Source organism: Ahaetulla prasina, chromosome 1 (genome assembly GCF_028640845.1).
Source record: "Ahaetulla prasina isolate Xishuangbanna chromosome 1, ASM2864084v1, whole genome shotgun sequence".
Taxonomy (NCBI): domain Eukaryota; kingdom Metazoa; phylum Chordata; class Lepidosauria; order Squamata; family Colubridae; genus Ahaetulla; species Ahaetulla prasina.
Genome location: NC_080539.1, coordinates 349,475,911 through 349,499,883, shown reverse-complemented (window position 1 = coordinate 349,499,883; position 23,973 = coordinate 349,475,911). Strand labels below are relative to the sequence as shown.

Below are 23,973 nucleotides of genomic sequence, written 5' to 3'. Positions count from 1 at the left end.
AGTTCAGAGAATCGGCAAATACCACCTCTGGCTGGCCCCAGAGTAGGGTGGGAATGGAGATTTTGCAATATCCTTCCGCCAGGAGTGTGGAGGGAATGGGGTTTTGCAGTATCCTTTCCCTGCCACGTCCACCAAGCCACACCCACCAAGCCACACCATGCCCACCAAGCCACGCCCACAGAACTGGTAGTAAAAAATTGAATTTCATCACTGGATACTATCTGTTAGTGCTACCATCGTAGCACTTGAGTTTCATGGATAAATTGTCTTACTTTGTACAAGAAAAATCCCTGTATTGCAGTAAGGTTTTTTCCCCCACATTTACCACTTTTGTTTATATTTTGTCCAAATGCTAGGTATTTTGATAAGCAGTTAGATTGCTGTACTGAGGGATTCCTCTCCTTGGTAGTTTTGAATTGAGGCTGTGTAGGAAATGGTCAGACGTTAAGCATATATGTCTCTATCAATGTGTCTTTAATCTTTAAAGTATGATCAATGTGGTACCTTGCAGATATGTTGTAAATGAAAGGCCAGAGGCTGCTTGATATGTCTGAAAGACATCAGGTTGGAGAAGCCACCTTGATTTACTTGACATTGTCGTTCTCTGTGTCCAGAGAATTTGGTCACAATGTTCCCTCTGCGACCTCACTTACTGCATTTGTTCTCGTCTCCTGTAATTTGAATGCTGTGTTTTTTTTAAATCAAGATAAAAAAAGTCCAGTGTCTGCTAATTGCCTCTAACTTCATCCCTTCCCTATTTGCTTTTCAGAAATGCCCTTCAAAGGATTGTATAAAACACTGCGGGTGCTGTGATGCCTGAAACTGCGCAGCGGGACTGCTTTCTGAAGGTAGTCCTTAAATTTGCCCCCCAAAATGTGTTGTGAGCAGTTCAAATTAATTTCTTACTGCCTTATTCGGGTTGGAAAACATAATTTGTCCTAGCCTGTACAGTGATTCCTCCAAAACTGGAAATATGCTACATCATAATGTCATCCATTTCTTACGATGTAAAAAGATCTAATGAATAAACCATGGTTTGTTTTAGGGCAGTAAACCCCAAAATTTGCTACTGGTTTTTAATTGATTGCACTTTTGTCTTTGTATGATGTATAAGTAGGAATGCAGGGTTTGTGTGTGAGGTTTCAGAGATTGTTTTTGTGTCGTGTCCAAGCTTTAAAGCATTGTACAGAGGTACAAGGCAAGTATAGTTTAGAAAGGAGAGAAATCAGGGCATGGTTAAGTAAATGCTTATTATCTGTAGGAATTTTAGAGCAGGAGTTACACTGGAATCACTTTTATGTGTGAGAGGATGCTGTTAAGAATATGAGCTGAGGGAGCATATCTCATAATTGCAGGAGAAGTAGGAATTGCTAGGAAAGCCATATATATTTGGCAGTCAATAACACTCCACTTTCAGCAAACCTGCAGCAAGTTTTAAGAGATCTCTAGCTGTCAAAATCAGCTACCAAATACAGCAGGTCTTTTCTATGTGTATATATGTGTGTGTACATATGGTTTTCTTGATGAGGGCCATCTCAGAAATGTATTAATATCTTGATTTAGGATGGTGCGTGAAGAGAACCGAGTAAGCATTGCTTTTTCCCTGCTGTTATCCACTTTTGGTATTAAAATAAAACTTATTTGTGGTCACATTTGCTTAAAAAATAATTTATTTATTTATTATTTATTTTATTAATCTTATTTATATACCGCCCTATCTCCCGAAGGACTCAGGGCGGTTCACAGGCAAATAAAAACACATAAATACAAAGTAAAATAACAATTAAAAAACTTATTCTAAAAGGCCAAATATTTAAAAATGTTAAAATGTTTAAAAACAATATAAAAAATAAAACCCATTTAAAACCCATAAATTTAAAATCTAATCCAGTCCTGCGCGAATGAATAAGTGTGTTTTAAGCTCGCGACGGAAGGTTCGGAGGTCCGGAAGTTGACGAAGTCCTGGGGGTAGTTCGTTCCAGAGGGTGGGAGCCCCCACAGAGAAGGCCCTTCCCCTGGGCGTCGCCAGACGACACTGCCTCGCTGACGGCACCCTGAGGAGTCCCTCTCTGTGAGAGCGCACGGGTCGGTGAGAGGTATTCGGTAGCAGTAGGCGGTCCCATAAATAACCCGGCCCTATGCCATGGAGCGCTTTAAAGGTGGTTACCAAGACCTTGAAGCGCACCCGGAAGGCCACAGGTAGCCAGTGCAGTCTACGCAGGATAGGTGTCATACGGGAGCCACGAGGGGCTCCCTCTATCACCTGCGCAGCCGCATTCTGGACTAACTGCAGCCTCCGGATGCCCTTCAAGGGGAGCCCCATGTAGAGAGCGTTGCAGTAATCCAGGCGAGACGTCACGAGGGCGTGAGTGACCGTGCATAGGGCATCCCGGTCTAGAAAGGGGCGCAACTGGTGCACCAGGCGAACCTGGTAGAACGCTCTCCTGGAGACGGCCGTCAAATGATCTTCTAGAGACAGCCGTTCGTCCAGGAGGACGCCCAAGTTGCACACCCTCTCCATCGGGGCCAATGACTCGCCTCCAACAGTCAGCCGTGGACTCAGCTGACTGTACCGGGATGCCGGCATCCACAGCCACTCTGTCTTGGAGGGATTGAGCTTGAGCCTGTTTCTCCCCATCCAGACCCATACGGCTTCCAGACACCGGGACAGCACTTCGATAGCTTCGTTGGGGTGGCCCGGTGTGGAAAAGTACAGCTGGGTGTCATCCGCGTACAGCTGGTACCTCACACCAAAGCCACTGATGATCTTACCCAGCGGCTTCATATAGATGTTGAACAGAAGGGGCGAGAAAATCGACCCCTGCGGCACCCCACAAGTGAGGCGCCTCGGAGCCGACCTCTGCCCCCCTGTCAACACCGTCTGCGACCGATCAGAGAGATAGGAGGAGAACCACCGATAAACGGTGCCTCCCACTCCCAATCCCTCCAACCGGCGCAGCAGGATACCATGGTCGATGGTATCAAAAGCCGCTGAGAGGTTTAATAGGACCAGGGCAGAGGAACAACCCCTATCCCTGGCCCTCCAGAGATCATCCACCAACGCGACCAAAGCCGTCTCCGTGCTGTAACCGGGCCGGAAACCGGACTGGAACGGGTTTAGATAGACAGTTTCATCCAGGTGTAAGGGAAACTGATATGCCACCATACTCTCTACAACCTTCGCGCGGCGGGTTGGAGACCGGACGATAATTACCTAAAACAGCCGGGTCCAGGAAGGCTTCTTGAGGAGGGCCTCACCACCGCCTCCTTCAAGGCGGCCGGAAAGACACCTCCACCAAAGAAGCACTCGTAATCGCCTGAGCCAGCCTCGTGTCACCTCCTGAGTGGCCAGCACCAGCCAGGAGGGCATGGGTCCAGTAAACACGTGGTGGCATTCAACCTACCCAACAACCTGTCCATGTCCTCGGAGCCACAGGGTCAAACTCATCCCAAACAATGTCACCAAGACCACCCTCAGACGTCTCACCTGAGTCACCGCAACTTTGGTCCAAACCGTCCCGAAGCTGAACGATTTTATCGTATAGATAACCGTTAAACTCCTCAGCACGTCCCTGCAACGGGTCATCCCGCTCCCCCTGGTGAAGGAGGGAACGAGTCACCTGAAACAGGGCGGCTGGGCGGTTATCTGCCGACGCAATGAGGGGGGAGGCGAGCAACGCCGCTTCCTCAATGCCACTAGGTAAGCCCTATTATAGGACTTCACTAGTGTCCGATCAGCCTCTGAACGGCTAGACCTCCAGGAACTCTCTAGGCGTCTTCTCCGGCGCTTCATCCCCCTCAGCTCCTCGCAGAACCAAGGAGCCGGTTGGGACCTGCGCCGGGTCAGAGGCCGCAAAGGCACGACACGGTCTAAGGCCCCCGCCGCGGCCCGTTCCCAGGCCGCAACAAGTTCCTCAGACGTGCCGTGTGCCAGACCCTCAGGAAGTGGCCCAAGCTCCGTCCGGAACCTCTCCGGGTCCATCAGGCGCCTGGGACGGAACCAACGAATCGGCTCCGTCTCCCTGCGGTGTTGGATGGCGGTCAGAAAGTCCAGGCGAAGGAGAGAGTGATCTGACCATGACAAAGGTTCAATGACTATTTCCTTCAAGTCCAGATCTCTCGACCACTGACCAGAGATAAAAATCAGGTCCAGTGTACCACCCCCAGTGTGAGTAGGGCCATCAACTACTTGAGTCAGGTCCAAGGCCGTCATGGAAGCCATGAACTCCCGAGCTGCTGTCGACGACGAGCCAGAAGATGGCAAGTTAAAGTCCCCCATGACTAAGAGTCTGGGGGTCTCAACCGCCACCCCAGCAAGCACCTCCAGGAGCTCGGGCAGGGCAGCTGTCACGCAGCAAGGAGCCAGGTACACGACCAGCAAGCCCATCTGACATCTACGACCCCATCTCACAAAGAGGGATTCACACCCGGCAATCTGAGGTACAGTGGTCTCCCTCGGCTCTAGACTCTCTCTAATCACAACCGCCACCCCTCCACCCCTACCCTGGGCCCTCGGTTGATGGAATGCTCGGAAACCCGGCGGGCACATTTGCACCAGGGGCACGCCCCCTTCTGCGCCCAACCAGGTCTCCGTAATGCCTATAAAGTCCGCGGCACCCCCCTGAATAAGATCATAGATTAGGGGGGCCTTATTGGCCACGGACCGTGCATTGCACAACATCAGCCGAAGGCCCGGGCTCTGAGGGTCTTGACCATCCGGGGAACGGGAAAAGTCTGAGGGCTCGGGGCGCGCGATCGCCTGCAAGCATCGAGCGCGCACCCCCTTAACACGATCCGAGCCCCCACTTCCGCCATATCTGCCCCTCCCCCATACCGTGCAAATAGAACCACCCTCAACCAGTGGAACACAAACTCCCCCCGTGACCCTCGGACCTATTGACTTACTGCCACGAGCATGCGCAGGAACTGGACCCCCACCCGACGGGTTTCCCCCAACACCCGCCCTTTCCCTCCCACCCCTTAAAAATGCCCTATCTAAAAACCCCCAAAGGCTCTTCCTCTTCGCATGCCACCTCTGTGGGTCCCAAGACCCATCATTGAGGCCGGCCCTTGGTAATAAAACGGGCCATTCCTGCGATGCAGGGGCACCTCGCAGGCGCAAGAGTTCCTGTACCGAATAGCGTATACAAATCGTAACAATAACACTTCGCTAGGAGATAGAAGTCGACGGGAGATGATAAATGTCCAGGATGGCAGGATATTATTCAATAGTTCCTCACATGGATACCCATCGTCCGATGGTGGCTGACACATGATGACAAATAAGCTAAAGATGGAGAAGCTGGAAAAATAGCTCAGTCCTAAAATCCATAAGGAAGCGAGGTAGGTGGGTCTTCTACCACCACCAGCAATGTCTACAGCTGTTTTTGGATACGTCCCCGGCAGATCTCAAATCGGTCTCCAAGCCTCTTCCACCACAGTTCCTAGGAACAATCCTGGCCAAAGAATCCCAAAAGGCCATATAAGTGCAGATGACAGTGCACATTAATAATAATGGAAGAAGCGGGCCCACAAAGGCCAGGACACCTCCAATATCCACCGCGCCAGTTCCCTCCGCCAAGATGATCCAAGGCTGAAGATCCCTCCAGGCAAACCCCACGCTCCAATTAGTCCAGAGACTGGCCATAGGCCAGAGGCCTGACCACTCCTCAGATCCAGGGCCTTTCCTGGAAACCGGGCCAGGCACCTCTGAGGAAGGCCGGCATGATGTGATAGGCCGCAGGTCCCAAACGCGGCAGGAGCGGGGTAAAATGTCCTCAAGGAACCTCCCATACAGGGAAGGCAGTGGAAAAGCCGGAAACAACCCTCAACCCCCTTTGCCCCCTTTGCCCCGAAAAAACCAGGCTGGGGGGAGGTGAACATACCAAGGTATGTTCACCTCATAATGAAAGAAACCCAGCAAATACTGGGAAGTGGTGGCTCCGAGGTATTCTAAGCATTTTGCTAGAGTTCAGAACAGGGATACTGCTGTGAGAAATAAATGAAACAACTGAAGTCTCCTGAGAGACCAAAGGTGTGCACGTACACAGCAGGTATTCATCACATGTCTGAATGCGCAAGGATTTTCTCGCACTGACTTTCTCACCTTCTAATCAGTCTGCTAACTGTGAATGAATGAATGAATCTCTGCTCCTCCAAATGCTCTTAGTGCAAAGGTGCCTCTCAATGCTTAGTTTCTCTGTAATTATGGCATTAGTGGAACTTAGGAGAAACTGACCTCAAAGAGATTCATTTACTGGTTAAACAAAGACTCCCTTTCTCTACCATTGCTTGTTCTCTGCTGATGTTGCCAGCTGATCAGAAAGAGCTGTTTGAACTGTTCCATACTTTGTGCAAGAAAGTTGCTCTGTAACTTCTTGGAATTAAGAGGTGTTGATGCCGTAAGCCTTGAACACACCTGACAGCTATTAGTAATAATAAGCAGTGGCATTGATTATCCATACAAGTTGATATTAATGCTTTGATTACTGGCTTTCATGAATTTAGAATCTCATCTGGCTTACCAAGGAGAGCATCTGTAAACCAGAAGAAAGTTAATGTTTTTGTGTGTTGGGGTGTTACCAAGTTGTAGTTTATTTTTGGACCACTGATGTGCCCCACAGATTGTGTGTAGGCAGCTGGGAAAGTAAATTGGCAAAGTTATTCTGAGTGTGAACAAAGGAGAAAGTAATTAGGCACGTCTGTCCTAAATTCATGTATCATGTATTTCCTTACTCAAGAAAGATGAAATATGGAATGTATTAAAAAGGGGTAGTGGATCTGTAGCTATCCAGATACTGTTACACTACAAATGCTACCATCCCTCACAGTTGTCCATACTGATTGACGCTGCTGAGAGCTGTTGTTTAAAAGTATCTGTAAGGCCATAGATTTTCCACCTGTTATAACAACACAAGTGTCTACCTCCAAAGAACTCCCCTTTGGCTATGAATTATTTGAGCTTTTCTCTTTAATGGTGAAGGAAGCAAACCTGAAGCTAAGGTGCCAAAACAATCCCATCCAGAGAAAATGATTCTTCTGCATCTGGAGCAGGTGTGAAATGCTCCCGGTTCAGACTGGATCACCCGAAAGTTTCATCACTTGGCTCTTTTAAGAGTTATGGACTTCAACTCCAAGAGTACTGGCTGAGGAACTCTGGGAGTTGAAGTCCTCAAGTCTTAAAAGAGCCAAGTTTGCAGACCCCTGGTCTATGGAGATTCTCAATCATCCAGATCATGGCTGTTCCAAAAGTGCTTTTTTCCAAAAGAAGCTTCTTAGGTGAGAAGCGATACGTTTTCAAGGAAAAACAAAGCCAAAGCAGTCCAGTTGGGATAGAAGAGATGTTTTAAACCAAAACCTTCCCTAAACAAACACAAAAGAAAATTGAACCTTTCAAAGCTATCCACATTAGAGATGTCAGATCTCTTGGGCCTGAAAAAAGGCAGAGATCAATGATCATCACTGCTTTGAAGCAATGCCTCTTAAGTGTTGGACAAAGGCATTGGGACTAGGAATGGGTTTTGGTCTTTTCCGCAATGATGTCGTGCGGTGTACAGAATGGAAATACAGCTAGCTCCCAGGTTGAGAACCAATTCCATTCCTAACTCAATCTTTAACTCAAATTTGTATGTAAGTCAGAATTCATACTTGCAAATGGACAGCCTATTAGCAAAAATGGGAGTTAGAATTGTCCTTGAGCCGAGGAAGCACTGAAGCAGCACAATGCTTCCAAAAATCGCTGAAAACAGGCTGTATATTAAAAACATGTGGCTTCAGCAGTTCCTGAAAAGATTGCGTGGCTTCAGCACTTTGTCAGCACGAGGAAGAACGCCATTTGCCATTTTTAATAATGGGCAGCCTTTTTGTACTACAGATTGTCCATAAGTTGGATGTTCTTAACCCGGGGACTCCCTGTAGAGAAAACATAGTCTATGTTCACTATTCCTTACAGCAGTATTTAATAGGATGACTAATTCTGTATTATGGAAAACAATCAGCCAAACTCTACTGAAAATTGAATTGCAGCTGCTATCTTGATTGTGGATGGCAGCTGTAAATGATCTGCATTCCCCCCACCCCACCCCCAGTCCCAGTGGTCAGAGAGCCAGTTTGTATATATAGTGTATAGTGGTTAAGGTGCTGACCCAGAAACCAGGAGACTGAGTTCTAGTCCTGCCTTAGGCATGAAAGTCTATAGGGTGATCTCGAGCCAGTCACTGTCTCTCAGCCCGCCTCACAGGGTTGTTGCGGGGAAAATAGAAGGAGGAAGGAGTATTATACATGTTTGTCATCTTGAGTTACATTACTTAATAAAGGGGTGATAAAAATCTAATAAATTTATCGCTGCATTAAAGAAAATGTATTTGCATTCAGCCAGCTTTGTGATTAGAATATCCTTGTAACGCCATTCTGCTTGCTTGGGAGCAAAACGTGAAGGTGAACCAGCTACTTGGAGATTTGTCTTTCTTAGTTGTACTTCCAGGGAAAGTACAACTCTCTTCCTGTTGACAAAAAACCTTCCAAACCAGGGGTCTCCAACCTTGGCAACTTTAAGATTTGTGGACTTCAACTCCCAGAATTCCCAGAATTACGGGAGTTGAAGTCTTAAAGTTGCCAGGGTTGGAGACCCCTGTTCCAAACTATGAATATGCTTAAAGAGATGTCCCAAACATCACAAATACCCTCTGAACTAGATCAGAGCACATCAAGCTCCAGATCTGTTGTCTTCTGCAGATGAAGTACCTCAGCATGGACTTTTTCCAGTATTTTCCAGAAGTCTTTGCTTTGGTGAGACCATTTGTTGGCTTCCATTGAAAATGCTTCCACTTCACATACGTCATTCTTGTAGCTTGGTGGTGCTGAACTTTGACCAGAAGATCTGGTCTCCTGGGTTTCACTCTTAATCGTGGATTCTGTCTTATCAAACATTTTCACTCATAAGGACAAAGTCCAAAAGCTATTTTCCAGATTCAAGAAGTTTCTCAAGATGACAGATGCCAGTCTGTCTACAATTCGGAAGTATTCAGGATTTCCCTCTCTAGGGTCAAAGACCAACGTATTATATGGAGTCTGAATCATTTTGATACCCGCACTTGGATTTTGACACTCATTGCCACATTGAATCTGTATCTGGTAAAGTGAACTTATGATTCACAAAATATTATGTAATAATAAATATGTTGCTCTTTAAAACGTTTTATTGCTCTGCAGGCAACTTCCTGTAATATGCCTGTTTTTCACTTGCAATGCACTGAGGTGGCTGGCAGACATTTTAATGATAAATCTGGTAGGCCCAACACCTCAGACAAATATTTTGATTTGGGAAGACTTTCTCACCATCAGATATATTGGATTGGGTGAGCCAATTGAAAGCAAAGGAAAATAAATTTTTAGGAAGTATGGTAGAATGAGAGATTGACTATGGCCTAGAGCCATGATGGTGAACTTACGGCACGCGTGCCGAAAATAGCACGCAGAGCCATCACCTGTTGCTCTTCTGGATTTCGGTGCGCCGGCCAGCTGATCTTCACATGTGCAAGAGAGCCAGAAACTGAAAGAGCAGCCGCCCTGTGCGCATGCACGTGCCGGGAAGATGATCTTCCAGTTTCTTGCATACATGTGCACATGAAGACCAGCTCGCCAGTGCGCATGCACGCGCTGGAAACCAGAAGATCATATTCTCAGCATGTGCATGTGCACCAGGTGCTGCTCTTTCAGTGTCTGGCACTCCTGCGTCTGTGAAGACCAGGTGGTCAGCGCACTGGAACCCTGAAAAGCAAGGGCAGCACAGCTGCCAGCCAGGACAGGCGTGTTGGGGCTACCCTCCCTCCCCACCCGAGCAAGCTTCTTGTGCGACTCCAGCCCATGGGACTGATGCACATCCGTGGTCCAGAGCGCCTGGCCAGCTTGGGTGCATGGGGCAGGGTTTGCTGGCTGGGCAGCCGTCCACCCCGCCTGCTGCTCTTGCCGCTGTGGTGGTTCTCGTGCTGCTGCTTCTGGCCAGGATGCTGGTTCATCTGGCCAGAGTTGGGGCAAAGCTCTCCCGCCTGCTGGCCCCCCAAGCCAATCCCTGGGAACACTGACGCCCCTTTCCTCTGAAGGGCTCCAACTTTCCAGCGGAGGGAGGCGGCATTCCCCGCCCAACTTTCTCTCCCTGTCTGGGGCTGCGGTTGTCCGTGGGGATCTCCTGCCACCCCAATGGGGGGGGGGAGCAGGGGAGGCAGGCAGGGAGGCACGATGACTCCCGAAAGGCCAGGCAGAGCCAGTGCATTGTGCGTCGGACAGCTGGTCTTCGCGTGCGCATGTGCACCAGAAACCGGAAGAGCAGGTGGCCGGCACCAGAAGATCGTCTGCTTTTACAATTTCCAGCACGCATGCTCCCATTTTGGCACTCGGTGCCGAAAATGTTCATGTGCGCTCCAGTTTCGGCACTTGGTGCCAATATTGGTGTAGAGGTTGTACATTTTATAACCATAAAGTTCCATGTATTGTCATCTTTGTGTCAAAGCAAGGTCTTATTTATTTATTTATTTCCCACCTTTATTATTTTTACAAATAACTCAAGACAGGAAACATCCAACATACCTTCTTCCTCCTATTTTTCCCACAACAACTCTATGAAGTGGGTTGAGCTGAGAGTGAGTGGCTGGCCCAAAATCACACTGCTAGTTTTCATGGCTAAGGCAGAACTTGAACTCATAATCTCCTGGTTTCTAGCTTGGTGCCTTAATGCAAACCAAACAGTTCTAGAAATGGTAAGCGGTTTGGACATTGGATTCATATTTTCCCTCATTCCAGAAGAGCAATTAGGATGAATCTCTTGCCAAATTGTAAGCGTTTATGTTGGTATTTGTTTTGTGTGTTTTAACTTTTTATTTTGTTTTGATGTTTTATTTTAAACTACCTTGAGTGCCCAATTGAATAGATAAAAATGGAAACAAATAATTTTGTATATTTTTTCCTCCTATCCCCGTTTCCATCCCATGGTTTAACAAGATATTAATTTGAAATTAATCTGAATCTTCAGGTATGAATGAAATCCTTTAGTGGAAAGAATGGTGCATTTATGAATATTTGCTTTCAAGCCCTGGCAACAAATACAAAAAACCAGCTACATTTTAAATTGGGATGCATTCTAGAATGGACTGATGAAGGATATATAATTTTATTCTGCTGTCCTTCCATCCTTTATTTTCTGTTCTCATCCAGAAAAATCTTCCTTGTTAATGTTTTATCACAAGCAAGCTCATGGCATCTAAATGTATTTGCTGTTTTGCAAATGCATACACAAAGTCTGATTTAAATTGAATCTCTGGGCAATGCAAAGCAAATCTTAAAAATAGTTATTTAAAACCACAACTTCTTAAACCGCAGCGCTCAACCTCCCTACCCTAACTTCTCTTCCCCCACTGGTATTAATCCCCAGATGATGAGGGCTGTTTGACAGCAGCAACTCATGAATGTTCCTCCTCCAGTGTATTTGGTTTGATGAAAAACAGGGATTGTGTGAAAACAGACCTTTTTTGTTCAATATGGCATCCTGAAAATATTAGCTTTTCATTTGGAAAAACCAACAACGAACAACCACCAAGTTTCTAACCTTCAGGGCTGTTAATATTTGTGTTACTTGTCAAGGAGGAACTGAGTAACATTTCCAGAGCTTGGTACATCAAGGCTTTCTACAGCTTAATTTTCTTTTCTAATTATATAGTTTATAGCCTTTATTTAACTCCCCACCTTGGGAATGATGGTGCTCCTCAATCCAGCTGAACAAGCACCTGAAGCATCTGTTGTGAACTGACTCAGATACCTTGACTAGCAATCTCAAGCCTATTATTCCCACGTACAACAGCTCTGAGATATCAGGGGAAGAGTTTGCAGTGCTGATTAGTCAATGCTGCTGGTTGAACCTGGGAACTTCTCTATGCCCAGTATATTAAGTGCTTTGCTGTTCAGCTTAGGTCCTCGTTTGTACATTTAAATTGCCGTCTCTCCTCCCCCACCCTCCACTATCTGAATGTGGCTTTTCTTCAAGGACAGATTTTTTGCCTAAGAGGCGGTCTCCTCTCGAGTGTACGAGAGAAAAGCTGGACCGGTTTGTGCCGTGGAAAAGCAGGCTCTGCTGATTGATCCTGCAGCAGTTCTTGTAACGCTGGGTTCTGAACGTCCTCCTCATTCCCATGGTGACGGACTGATGTCACAGCCTGAAGGACGTGATTTCAGTGCCTGGATGATGCCTGGGTTTTGTTTCAGGTGAAGAGCAAGGTGGACTTTTGACGGGACTGAAACTCCAGGGATGGGATGGGAGTGGAGTGGGGCAGTTCACCTCACTGGTGTCAGCCTGCTTGCATAAACAGAAGAGAAGTGTGATGCATGAATCAGCGGCTTCTTTTGCCTGCCTGCTGACCGACCTTGAAGAGGGAATGACCTGCTGCAGGTATTTCTTGTTTGGATAAGTGTTTTGTTCTGGCATAGCAGGGTAAAGGAAGGGCAGAGGGGCTCAAGCTAGCTTTCCCCAGCTTGGCGCTCGCCAGGTAGTTGGGTCAACGCTCCCGTCATCCCAAGCCAAGATATGGAAGAAGGCTGTTCTAGCACGGTACATGTTTCCCACTTGGTTTGGTATTGTTTCCCAGCGTTGTGGCTTCGTTTGTTATCCCCTTTGAATCATTTCGTGTTTACTGAGCCACGCTCTTCCCAGCTCCCCTCCTCCTTTCCCTCCCCCCCCCTCCCCTTTTATTCATTGGAAAAAAGGGAACTCTGGTCATATTTTCCTATATCCTATGAGCAGATTCCAAGGTTGTGGAACGGCGTCTCCACCCGTTTAATTTGGCTACAACCTTTTGCTCCCATGAAAGCTGTGCCGATTGTTTGAAATCTCATGGTATATATGCTTTGGCATGTCATGAAGGGGGGACCTATAATCATGCTGCCCATTGTTGGTTTGCAGAAGTGGCTACAAATAAAAAGGGTGTGCAGCCCCCGGGCCGCTGAAATAATAGTGAGGTACTATTTCCTCCTCCCCTCCCCTCCCTTCCCCTCCCCTAACTCTGACATACAATTTCCCATAAGCAATCCCATTTGAGGGATTTATTTTTAACTGAGAAACATTAGGGCTTTAGTCTCACCGCTCCAGCTTGAAACACGTGTTTCCTTCCCTGTGAGGTTTTTCTATTTTGCTCCGTCCTTCATTTCTTTGCTCCTGTGTCCGGCAGAGCTCATGGGTGTTTCCCTGTGCTTTTATTTGCATGCTTTCAAAGAGTACCCAAATCTTAATTGTTTCATTGTTGTTTACACTGATGGCTTCTTGTTGCAAACAAGCACATTATAAGATTAAAATAGCTTAGTGGTGGTAGAACCTTTTTTTAAAAAAAAAAAATATTGGAGTTCAGCCCAGAACATCTCTGAGAATTTTGCTGCCATGTATCTCCTTGCTTTCTCTTAAGTGCTCACTTGCATACCTGGCAGTTTTATCAAAACTGATCATAAGGAAATGTGCTCTTGCAGTGCCCACAAAAATTGCTGCTATGTGTTCTTTTGCTTGAACAAACAAGCCTTGTTCTTAGTTGGACAGGTTTTCATTATTCTAGATACAGGGGTGTCCAACCTTGTCAACTTTTAAGACTTGTGGACTTCCCAGGTCCTTGCAGGTCTTGAGCCTGCTTCCCATCCCATCAGGTCCGACACCTCCTCCCCTCCCACCCCCATCTTCGGTTGCACACTTACCTTTAAATGATCTGTGGCGTTCCAGAACTTGCACGGAAAGAGGGCAGGCTGCTTCGTCCCTCGGCAACTCTGCTGGTCACATCGCTTTGTTCCAGAAATGGGCGCCATTTTCAAAGGGGCTACAATTCATTGCGACCGCTCCAAAAACGGTGCCTGCTTCCGAGACAGATTCATGCGACTTAAGAAGGACTACCTGTATCCGTGATGGTGAACCTATGGCATGCGTGCTGTGCCACAGGTGGCACGCGGAGCCATTTCTAAGGGGACATGAGCCATCACCCTAGGTCAGCTCGGGGCAGGGCAGCGTGGGGGGGGGGTTGCACGTGCATGCGCACGGGAGGGGCATGCATGGGGGCATTGCATTATGGGTGTGGGCACGTGTGCGCCCGCAATAGTGCCCACGTGGTATTGGCACCCGAGGAAAAAAAAGTTAGCCATCACTGACCTATATAGAAGAGCTCCCTGACCATGAATAAAAGTTTAGCTGAGGTCCTATACATCTAGCATACACCTCATTCTGTCTTAAGTTTGGGTTAATACCTGATATGGGCATAAAGACTGTTATGAAGCACTTCAAAAATCTATTATAGATATTTTGCTAACTAGAAGTCTCTCCGGTTTCATTTTATGAACGTAAGCCTTTTTATGTGAGAGTCCTGCATTTGATTATGTATTCCCATGAAATAGGGCCGCGGTGTGGCTCAGGCTGTAAGAAGCCTGTTATTAAACACAGCTGCCTCAATTACTGCAGGTTCAAGTCCCACCAGGCCCAAGGTTGACTCAGCCTTCCATCCTTTATAAGGTAGGTAAAATGAGGACCCAGATTGTTGGGGGGGCAATAAGTTGACTTTGTAAATATACAAATAGAATGAGACTATTGCCTTACACACTGTAAGCCGCCCTGAGTCTTCGGAGAAGGGCGGGATATAAATGTAAACAAAAAAAATATATCTTGCATACAATAACAGTTTCTTAATTTCAGGAACTTTCACTGAAAGTACAAAAATACATCCAGATTTAGTTGCATGTGGAACAGCCTCATTGAAACCAGTAATTATAACTGTCTTATATCCCATTGACTGCAGTGGATCTGTACAAAATAGTGATTAGATCAGATTCTAGAGCAGAATATACACCTTTTAAATAACCATACTTGCAGGTACATGGTTAATGTTGTTGTTGTTTTTTTAAAAATCAGACTTGTTAGTTGTTTCAAACATTATAGGTCAGTGATGGTGAACCTTTTCGGCACCGAGTGCCCAAACCGGAACACAAGTGCATGTGCGCACATGTGCATGTGCCAGAGTGCTGGAAACCTGAGGACCAGCTGGCTGGTGTGCACATGCCTGTTTTTTGGCCGTTTTTCAGCCCATTTTCAGGCCCTTTTTCATCCTGAAAAATGGCCCAAAAAACAGCCTGAAAAATGGCCTGTTTTGGGGGTGATTTTGGGCCGTTTTCCAGCACTCCGGCACTCGCAAAGACCAGCTGGCCAGCATGCATGTGTGTGCTGGAAACCAGAAGAGCAGCTGGCGACGGCGCCCTTGCACACAGAGAGGGCTCTGCGTGCCACGTCTGGCATGGGTGCCATAGGTTTGCCATTATGGTTATAGGTTCTTAGATGTTACAAAGCATTTAATGGTTGTATGTGTTTAATACAGAGATAGACAACCTGATGTTTTGGGTTTAAAATACTGTCAGCTTTGAGCAGCATGACTCACGGCAAGTAACTATGGGAACTCTTATTTTAGAAAATCTGAATGGGAATTACAGGGTTGCCTATCTCTGGTTTTCTGTACAGATAGTCCTCAATTTGTAACAGTTCATTTAGTAACCATTTGAAGTTACAACGGGATTGAAAAAAGTGACTTATGACTATTTTTCACACTTATGACCGTTGTAGCATCCCGATGGGCACGTGATCAAAATTCAGATGCTTGGGAACAGATTCATATTTGAGGATTCTGCGACCTTCTAACGAGCAAAGTCAATGGGGAAGCCAGATTCACTTAACAACCATGTTACTAACTTAACAACTTCAGTGATTCATTTAACAACCGTGACAAGAAAAGTCATAAAATGGGTCAAAACTCACTTAACAAATGTTTCACTTAAGAATCAAAATGTTGGGCTCATTTAGAGAATTTTAGAGACATTTGAGTGTTTAACCTTCAGGTGTCTTTTTTCTGCCCTCAAAAGAAAAATGCTGCCACATTTTAATTGGCAATGTATTGAGTCACTGGAGTCACCAAAAGAAAAAGAACTCTGTGGGCAACATGTGGCTATCAGGCAGGCTGCAGGTTGCTCCTGCCTACAATACAACTTTACAGACTTGAGAGGCATCTCATCCAATGCCATACTACGTCCATAAATTTGTAAAGAGGAATTCATGTGTGCTTTCAGGAAGAAAATCCTTGCTTTCCTTGCTTTCAGGAAGAAAATCTTGTATATTGTATAATTGGTGGTAGTCTGGTGCATTGCTTTATCTGTTGAACTTCTCTGAGATCTTCAGGGTGTGATGTGAGTCCAGTGACTTTCCAGATTCCTGACAGTATGAACTGGGAGGATCTGTTTTGAGTAGCAGTAATAAAAACAGCAGCCCCCAGCTGGAAGTTAGTCAAATCTCCAGTATCAGCACTGTGAATGCCAAAATGGAAAAAAACAAGTTTCTTAGGCTTTGTTTTCTCTCCACCTCTTGGAGGAAAGACAGAGGATCATTTGCTTGACATCGTGCAGAATCTTAGCGAGGCAGTGAAAGTGTTTGGCTTTATACTTGTAGCCTCCATTGGCAGTAATAAAGCATGGTGGGAGATGTAGTTCAACATAGGAGCTGGAGATAAGACCTTGGAGAAGGCTGAATTTTCTCATCCTCTTATTTAATAGCATGTGTAATAAACGCATTCGTTCATTCGTCCACTGACTTGCTTAGTTACTGGGGTTTATGTGCCACTAAACATTTGATAATTCTCTCTTTACAGTCTAAGGTTAAATACAATATAGTAAAATAACACTAATCACTAATAATAGCAAAAATTACTAAGAGAGAAACTAAGGCCCCCAAGAACAAAGGCATCTAAAAACAGCCCAGGCTGGGGATTCTAATTTATTCTAGATCCCCTCCCAGCGCTTTCTTTATAGGCCATGGTTGATGATTCATTATATGATGCAATGAGCTAACTTAGTAATCGGCTTGAGCATTTTGTGCAAACTTCCACTATATATGTGTGAAGATGAATTCTCCCTCTGCTAGTCTATGCTCCCAATTCAGTTCAGTCTTCCGCAGAGTTCTATGTGGAAAAAGAGCCATCCAGGAGATCTGAGTATAGATCTTTCCACATTAATATCTCTATGAGGATTTGTAGCCAGACCTTATCTTTTTGGAAACATTCTGGCCTAGCCTTCACCAACACGGGACCCCAAATTTTCAGTGCTGCTTTAATTTGGAAATAAAAATCGTAAATTGGGGGTTGATCGGCCTACATCTGGAAGGCTCAAGGCTAATCTGGTTGGTCATTAATAAAATGTTGGACTACATAGAGTTGTTGGATCTGGCTTTTCGTACTCTTTCTTGGACAGCAAAAGCCTGCATTGTTTCCTCAAGCAGCCAGTATCTGGGATAACACCAGAAAAGAAGCAGAGAAAAAAGGCTAAATGATTTTTAGATTCTTTAAGCTGTATAGTCGTTTCCTTCTTTTAAGACAATTAAAAACTTTGGTGTCAGTTTGCTGTTTCTGTTTCAGTCAAAGCCTGTGATCTTTTTGGGAGTTGTGCAAATTGTAGTTTTCCTATCTTAGTTTCCTAGCATTTTATAAGCTTTGAACTTAGTTAAAATTGAATCACAAAGAATTCGAGGTCTGTTTGAATGGCCTTTCAGGTTAAGCAGCTTTGATTACCACAACAGATAGACTTCTGAGTTTCCTACTTGGGCATCTTTGATTTACCACATCAATCCGTTGTTACTCCCCAATGTAGCCTAATTACCTGCATCAACAAAAAATGCACTATATCGTTGGGACTAAAATTGGGTCATTCTTCTGAGATTAGACAAAGGATATAAGATGGCTTCTCAAACGCACCATTTCTTATATACGAAGTTACTTTTTACACAGAACAGTTCAGCAGGAGTTAACAACGTTTGACAGAACAGATTTTTTTAAAAAATGTGTAGTGTTCATTTCTTTCAATGGGCAACAGTGCTTTGCCCCTCGGGACAGACACATTTTTTTTTTTTTAAAGGTTGCATTAAGATTGGACCCTTTGCTGTACGTTCAACCAAACTCTACCCTTCTCATCCATCTTGCATTTTGATGCCATGATGGTGGTCATGTCTACTCCCAGGACATCAGGAATCCTCCATTTTTATATATGACAAATTCAGGTTTTGGTCATCCAATTGCTCAGAGTGTTTTTGTCCAACTCAGCTCATCTTTCAAAATTGCAGTATTCTACAGAAGAGTTTATTTAGACTCACGTTTAATTTTTTTTATGCCAATTTGATTTTATGGATTGTTTCTTCAGAATCATTATGGAGTTTTCTTATAGCTTTTATATCACTACTTTAAAAAAAAGTGAGTTATTTGATTTATTTATTATTTGTAGAGTGACAAAATTGAGCTTTCATGGTTTTGTTAGCATTCTTGAATTTTGCTAAAGCAGTGCTATTCATACAGAAAACCCCTTCTACCTTTTTAAAAAGCTTTTAAAATGCAGTCTACACCCAGGTCGTTACTCTTGTATGTATGATCAAATGTAATTCTGCTACCCTAAAGATCTGCTGAGCAGCCATTTGTTTCAGGGGATTCTTGCATGGCTTCCAATACCTGGCATTGTGGTTTTTGAACTTGCTGACATCAAACTGACTTCTTCAGGTTGTTACTGTATAGCAGTGTTGGCAAATCTTTTTTGGCACTGAGTACCGAAACGGGAGCATACGCACCGAAAATTGGAAAATCAGATAATCTTTTGATTTCCGGTGTGCACATGTGCGCTGGCCACCTGCTCTTCCAGTTTCTGGTGTGCATGTGTGTGCAAAGACCAGTTGTCCAGTGCACATGTGACAGCTCTGCCTGGCCTTTTGGGGGTCCTCACTCCTCCTTGCCTACCCTCCTGCCTGCTCCCCGTCAGGGTGGCAGGACATCCCCACCGACGACTGCAGCCCCGGACAGGGAGAGAAAGTTGGGCGGGGAATGCCGCCTCTCTCTGCTGAAAAGTCGGAGCCTCTTCCCAGCCTTGGCTTGGGGGGCCAGCAGTGGGAAAGTTTTGCCCCAACTCTAGCCAGTATGAAGTGCCCCCCCCAGCGCAGCCCCTTCCCCTTCCCGGCTGCTTCCTTACCCTCGGCGGCATCTCCATGTGTGACAAGCTGTGCTCTCCTCTGGCCCTCCCAGGGCAGCTCGCCTCCCAATGGAGGTTCCTCCTTTTCCTCCTGGCTGCTCCAGCATCACGGTAGCGCAAGAACTGCTGCTGCCCTCTCACAGCGGCAGGAGCAGAGGGCAGGGCGGCCATCCAGCCAGCCAGCCAGCAAACACTGCTCCATGTGCCCGAGCTGACCAGGCGCTCCAGATTGCGGACCTGCGTCAGTGCCACGGGCTGAAGGGCTGCAGCTGCGCCAGAAGCCCGCTTGGGTGGGGAGGGAGGGAAGCCCCAGCCCGCCCATCCTGGCTGGCAGCTCTGCTTCCCTTGCTTTTCTGGTTCTGGCATGCCGGCCACCTGGTCTTCACCTGTGTGGGAGCGCCAGAAATGCGCATGCTGGGAAGATGATCTTCTGGTTTCCACCACGCGCATTCACACTGGCCAGCTGGTCTTCACACGCGGATTTGTGCCAGAAACCGGAAGATCATCTTATCAGCACACGCATGCGCACTGGGCGGCTGCTCTTTCAGTTTCTGGCTTTCCCGCGCGTATGAAGACCAGCTGGCTGGCGCGTCAGAACCCAGAAGAGCAACGGGTGACTTCTGGCACACATGCCCTAGGTTCACCCTCATGGCTCTAGAACTACAGAAATATCAATATCCAAAAAGGAATCCGATTGCTCCCTTCAGCAGTTTTTGGCTGTTTTTATTGCTCAAAGTTGTGGAAGCCTGCTTTGATGTGCTTATTATCGAGAATGATCCAGCATTTCCCCCCTTGATTTTTGTTTTTCCGCAAGGAGAACTAGCAAGTCTGACTCACAGACTGCTGCAGCATAGATGTACTATAGTCATCTGTGTTTGATATGCCTCCACCTCCACGCGCCTCCATTTTGTGATCCTTTGATCACTCCATTAGCATTTGGAGTAAAAGTATTTTCAGTGTTAGGATGCTCTATTTTCATTTTCCTCCCCTTTGTCCTAAAAAGTGTCAAAAGTGCAGTGAGCTTCACAAGGTTAAGCACACCTATTTATACTTAAGCCTTTTCGAAAACCCCTGAAAAGTCAAATAACATCATAGGATTTTCTCTGGCATTCTAAACGTAGAAGGATTCAGAAACCCTCATAAAATCATATGACCTCATCAGTGAAAATGTGTCTTAGGTACAGAAATGCAGACTGGCACTACCAGCAGGAAAAGTGGTGTTTGTAGAATACCTCTGGCACTAGACTTTGTGTTATTGTATGTTGTGTGGAAAACACCTCTCTCCTTCAGAGAGGAAATTAAGCAGGAAGACTCATATGTGCTATCTCTGTGAAACAGATGGGATAAAATATGCAGCTTTTCATGATAGGAACTTAGCACCCTGCTTATACAGATCAAACCAATTTTGCTTTGTTTTTAATAAGTGCTAATCTTGTTCTTTGTACTCCTCTCTCTCTCTCTAATGTTTTTCTTCTATTTCTCTGTGTGTTCAGTTTTAGACAATTGTGTTCAGGTGCTTAATATTTTGCCAAGTTTTTTTACTCACTCTTTGAAAATCACTTATCTACTTGCATTTGAACATTTTTATGGAGGAAATACTGGAAAATGTCTGTACGCCTTCGTGATTGTGACAGTAAGTACCACAGTGAAATAACAGAAAAAAGAATTGAGGTCACCCATGGGTACACAGTTGAAAGTACTCAGAATAGGTCTTTAAAAACAAATAGCCACCTTCTCACCTTCCAGCCTCAATGGGGTGTCTGTCTGAATAGAATAGAGTAGAATAGAATAGAATTTTTTATTGGCCAAGTGTGATTGGACACACAAGGAATTTGTGTTTGGTGCATATGCTCTCAGTGTACATAAAAGAAAAGATACGTTCATCAAGGTACAACATTTACAACACCAATGATGGTCAATATATTTATGCAGATATGCCACTGTTACGTGGGCAACTACAACTGGACTCTGGGTCTTGAAATAGTCCAATGCTTTTTGCTGCTACCATTGCCTGGATGAATTTGCTGAGCTGTAGGTTATGGTCAGCTTCTTTTGAGGAATCTATTGAAGAGCAGGGAGTGGATGCTTTTGATGTCTGTCTGTGGAGATTCTCAGTCATCATGGTTGTCCCAAAGTGCTTTTTCAAAAGGCAACTGGACTTCCTTTGTTTTTCTTGAAGATGTTTCGCTTCTTATCCATGAAGTTTCTTCAGTTCTGAGAACTGAAGAAATCAAGATTGCGTGAGGTACTAATGCCCCTTTATAAAGCCTTAGTAACACCACACCTAGAATACTGCATCCAGTTTTTGTCACTGCACTATAAAAAAGATGTTGAGACTAGAAAGAGTGCAGAAAAGAGCAACAAAGATAATTAGGGGACTGGAACAGTGGTAGGTTGCTACCGGTTCGCCCTAGTTCGGGTGAACCGGTAGCAGCGGTGGTGGGAGACCACCCGTCCGGATGTCATCAAAAGACGATCTGTGCATGTGCAGAAGCTTCTGCCTGCTCACGCACTTGAGCGAACCAGTAGCAAAGGTAAGTGAAACCCACCCCTGGACTGGAGGCTAAAACATACAATGAATGGTTGCAGGAACTGGGCCTGGCTGGTCTAGTGAAGAGAAGGACCAGGGGAGACATGATAGCCGTCTTCCAATATTTGAGGGGCTGCCACAGAGAGGAGGGGGGTCAACCTATTTTCCAAAGCACCTGAAGGCCAGACAAGGAATAATGGATGGAAACTGAACAAGGAGAGATTCAACCTGGAAATAAGGAGAAATTTTCTGACAGTGATCAACCAGTGGAACAGCCTGCCTTGAGAAGTTGTGGGAGATTCATCACTGGAAGCTTTCAAGAAGAGACTGGACTGCCATCTGTCAGAAATAATGTAGGGTCTTCTGCTTGGCTGAGGGGGTTGGACTAGAAGATGACCTACAAGGTCCCTTCCAACTCTGTTATTCTGTTGTTGTTGTTGTTGTTGAAACATCTTTAGGAAAAAACAAAATCCAGTTTCCTTTTGGGCTTGGGCTTTCTATGTCTCTGCACAACATGCTTCTTCTGGTACATATTGGGTGCTGCTCCACTATCGGTTAGCTTCTGGTATAATAGTGAAGCCCAGGGACTGTGCTGGTCAGGAAGCTGCTGCTATTGGGAGAACAGAGTCTCTAACTCAGTGAGCAACAACCTTTTTAGATGCTGACTTGAATTGAATACTTTATTGGCCAAGTGTGATTAGACACACAAGGAATTTGTTTCTAGTGCAGAAGCTCTCAGTGTACATGCAAAGCAACAGAATAATAATAATCCTCCATTGTAACATTGCTGTCCTCTATCAGGAGCTGCTTCTTGAAACACCTGCTGGATTCTCAGCCTGTTTTTCTTCTTCTTCCAAAATCCACTTTTTGTGCAAAGCCTTTGATTCAGCCCAGCATCCCATTTGCACTCCACCAGCACTCCGATTGTGTTGCCAGAATTCAGTGGTAAAAATAGCTGAATGTTAACAAGCAATTTCCATCCATTTTTCAGGATTTTGGACAGTTTTACACACGGGAATAGGAGTGGTTTGCCAGCAGGAGGCCTCCCCATCTTTGTCTTTAATAGCTCACTTCCCATCCATGTTACCTTTGTTTTTCCTTTCAGGGCCAATAGATCATGTCTGTTTTTCAACATGCGTGGAGTTACACTCCTCTGTCGTCTCCAGCCAGATAGAATTACAATTCGACACGTCAGGAGGGCAGTACATTGGGGGAAGACTGGTTCATGATTTCCAATAAAGATTTGCCCTCCAGGCTCAAAGCAGTATCAGCAGCTTTTGTCAGGGTCATAAATCATCTATATTCAGCAGTGGAATTAATTATATCACTCGTTTTATTATTATTTTTTAAATGCAAACATTTTGCCTACTAATTGAAAGTTCTCAGAGTGGATTTAATCTGAAGAAACTTGAGGTTTTGGCAGAGTTGAATGGCATTTGCATACTTACATATTGTTTCACTGGGATCCTCTGGGACACCCCCTCCCCCTGGCAGCCAGATGAGCTATTTGAAATGGAACAGCTTTCTGCTTGATTACTAAGTCTATTTTTTTTTTTAAGCCCATGTTAACCAAACGGCAGAGAATTTTGATAAATGCAGCAAAACGTCCTGCAAGCCTGAGCATCTGTGCTTGGAAGTAATTTCTGTTCAAATCAGTGGGATTCGCCTTTAGCTAAGAGGGCTTTAAGATGAGATTGAGTGGATACATAAGAAAATGGGTAGGGACTTTGGCACATTTAGCCAAGAATCACCTGATCATAAATGATTATGGACATGCAGATATGCAAAAAGTGAACATTTTGGGACTCTGGTCAATTTGTAAAGATTTCATCTATTTTTTCTTATGTCAATTATTCAAAGTTGGTTTATAACTGGAAATGATTGCCTGTTAGAAATGTAGTGATTCATGTGCTGAAAATTTATTTCCAATCATTTCCAGCTTGGATGGGGAAAAGAATTCTTGCCTGAAATCTTAACAACCCATTTTCAGCTAGCTTAAAATGTGACTTTCAAAAAGTTACTTATTACACCAGTTCAAAAAGATATGGGTTATCTCCCAACATACTAAGTTGGGTACCAATACTAAGTCAGAAAAGCTGGTTGCTTAGACCATTTTGAGAATCTTGTGATTGCAGCAGGTACACATAAACATTGGATCAGATCACAGTGACTAATAAATTTTGGTTGGAAAGCCATTCCCACCCTTACTTTCCTGTTGTGGTTTTTTAGCTGAAAAGTTATGCCACTGAAATTCAGTCACTCTGCCACTCTGAAGTTTAGCAGATTGATCTATTGTCAAATGCTGACATTTGACCACCAGTTTTTCCCAAGTGGCTAAAGAATAATCTTTACTCACTAATCTGATATGCACATCACACTAAGCCACAAAAAAA

General features: G+C 45.2%; 1 protein-coding gene across 2 annotated transcripts in view; it reads left to right on the top strand.

Annotated features, from left to right (window-relative positions):
- FBXO34 (F-box protein 34) overlaps nucleotides 1-23,973 on the top strand; it is an 84,476-nt gene that overhangs the window by 47,352 nt on the left and 13,151 nt on the right. For both annotated transcript variants that reach the window (XM_058163023.1, XM_058163024.1), the window contains exon 2: nucleotides 770-848. The gene's annotated coding sequence lies outside the window, so the exon portion shown is untranslated. The remainder of the gene's footprint in view (nucleotides 1-769; nucleotides 849-23,973) is intronic.